This window comes from Chiloscyllium punctatum, unplaced genomic scaffold, assembly GCF_047496795.1.
Source record: "Chiloscyllium punctatum isolate Juve2018m unplaced genomic scaffold, sChiPun1.3 scaffold_289, whole genome shotgun sequence".
In the NCBI taxonomy this organism is placed as follows: Eukaryota; Metazoa; Chordata; class Chondrichthyes; order Orectolobiformes; family Hemiscylliidae; genus Chiloscyllium; species Chiloscyllium punctatum.
The window spans coordinates 252,501-255,000 of NW_027310023.1; the positions used below are offsets into that span (position 1 = coordinate 252,501).

Below are 2,500 nucleotides of genomic sequence, written 5' to 3' on the forward strand. Positions count from 1 at the left end.
CGGGCGGGCGGGTTCGCATCACCCTTCGTCACAAGGGGCGAAGCCCGTTCCACCGTCTCGTCAGTAGTGCCGACCGGTCTGTGATCGACGAGGGGAGCCACACCAGGTCCGGCCCTGCTGCTTGGCGGCACCGCGTCGTCGGGAGCTCGCGACAGACGGAGGGTTTCGGTGTACTCTCCAGCCACGGGAAACGAAGCCGGTGATGCAGGCGCCGGTCTTTCGCTCCCAAATCGGCTGGGTTTACATCGTTGCTATCTAGTCACGCTCCCTTCAAACCCGACGGGGTACCTATTCCCCTCACCCGTCTGTGCGTATACAGCCTCTTTGCACTTGCGGGATGGGGGTGGTGGTTTAAAGACTCTCGAGTTGCCGCCCGTCGGTCTCCGAGCTCCGTGCAGTAGTGATCCCCAGCGAACTGCCAGCAGGGCGAACGAGCGATCCCGCTCTCGGTCGGGGCGCCTGGCGTCGATCGGTGGTCGGTGGCTTGCGGGCAAGCTGCGCTGTGAGTGTGGGAACGAGTATGACGAGCCGTTGCCGCGACTCCCAGTCCACCTCGGCGGTGGCTGGGCCGGGCGGGCGTCTGCTCGGGCGAGTGCCGCCCCCGCCTCCTCGCAGGAAGTCCGCTCGCCGACACGCCGCCACGTGCACGCGTCAGTGACGCTGCCGAACCGATGGCCGGTGCCCGTTCCCGCCTCTGCTTTTCCTAGGGCAAAGCTGCTGCACGCCTCGTGATACTAGGCGGGCGACATGGTGGCGGTGATCCTGCCTCCGTCGCTGCGGTGCGTTGGGGCACGCATCGCCTCTTGGGCGCCCTGTCCTCCTCCCCCCAATAGACGTATGTTTCTGCGGGCCGCACCAGGATGGTGCTCCCCATCGCTTCACGCCACCCTGCTCCGCCCGCACGCCGGCGTGCAGGTGGCTGTAGCTCAAGGTGGGGAGCGTATGTGCGGTCCGGGTCGCTTTCCTCTGGCGAGGGAGAGACCTAAAACAAACTCAGACAACTCTTGACGGTGGATCACTCGGCTCGTGCGTCGATGACGAACGCAGCTAGCTGCGAGAATTAATGTGAATTGCAGGACACATTGATCATCGACACTTTGAACGCACTTTGCGGCCCCGGGTTCTTCCCGGGGCCACGCCTGTCTGAGGGTCGTTTGGCAATCAATCGCACTCGCCTTGGCTGGCGAGAGCGCGGCTGGGGTGTCGCAGAGGACCCGTCCTCTTTGTCCCCCTAAGTTCAGACTCCGGAGCCCTCCGGCGTCGGAGCGCTTGGCCTTTCCCCCCCACCCTGCACATTCCGTTCGTCAGGCTCGACGCCATCCCCCCGCCGGGGAGCGCGGCCTGGCGTCCGTCTGTGTCGTGGCAGTGGGGCCAGCACGGCTGTCACCGGTCCCAGAATGGCTGTCGGTGGTTCACACTGTGTGTGTGTGCCAACCCTCCTGGTCTCTGGGACACGGAGCTGCCACGAAGTGTTGAGCCTCCAGTGGGGGGTCTGCCTAAGCTCTGCACGTCCGCATTGGGTCCGTCTCTCGGTTGGCTGGCAGTGGAAAGAGTGAAGGGAGCCGCGGAGGTCCGGTGCTGGTGCGCCGCCGGCCTGACCGTGGAGCTCGCCGGTTTGACACGCTGACCCGACTCGATGGTTGATCGATTGAGAGTGCTGGGAGCTGCAGGCCGCCCGCTGCTGCAGCCGCCCGTCTCGTGGTTCGTCCTCGGCCTTAAGTGGCCGGCGGGGCGTCTGATCCTGTCTCCCCTGCTGGCGCCGAGTGCCTGGCCGAGGGAGGAGGTTTTCGTCGAACGCTGTGACTTGGACGGTCGCACGCGCGTGGATCGCTGGCTCTTGGCTCTCCCGTTCAGTCCGCACGTTTTCCGCTCCGTCCTGCCACCGGTCTCGGGAGGTACGGAGGGGTTGGCGGGCGTGGTGTGTGCTCCGTCACCGTGCAGGCACACCTACCACGCCGTCGGCCGACCCCCGCACGGTCCTCCTGGCCATCGGGAGGACGGCGGAACGTCGGGCTGTCGGGGGCCAAGTCGCCAGAAGGCCACCGCTGTGTCTTCCGTACCCTGTCACCGTCGGCGTGCCTTCCTCAACTCGTCCGGCTCGGGGCCGCTGGGTTCAGGAGCGGCGTCGCCCGCCGGCCCCACTGAAGGCCGTGCCGTTCCGCGGCTGGCGATCGATGTGCGTGGCGTGCCTGCGCGACCGTTCGCCACTTGAGCCTCGGCACTCCTCTCTCCCTCTCTCTGACCGTCGGGCAGTCTCTGTCTGCTGGTGCCTCGCACGTCCCGGGCGGCGGGTCGTCACCCCCGCGACCGGGCCTCCGGCAAGGCAGGAATCAGGCTGACCCTTCCGCTCGAGTAAGCAGCCGGCACTTCCGAGTTTCGCCTCCCGCCGTGGACGGGGGAGGGTCTCCGGTCCCGTGGAATTGCGCCGAGCACGTCCCCGCGCGTGGACGCGGCGGCGCTGGAGGCGGCAGGGGCGGCCACTCGTCGACACCATCGCTGG

At 67.1% G+C, this 2,500-nt stretch overlaps 1 non-coding gene across 1 annotated transcript; it reads left to right on the top strand.

Annotated features, from left to right (window-relative positions):
- Positions 1 to 999: 999 nt before the first annotated feature.
- On the top strand, positions 1,000 to 1,153 carry LOC140472270 (5.8S ribosomal RNA). The gene has a single exon (XR_011957505.1). It is a non-coding gene; the product is annotated as a 5.8S ribosomal RNA (ribosomal RNA).
- Positions 1,154 to 2,500: the final 1,347 nt, after the last annotated feature.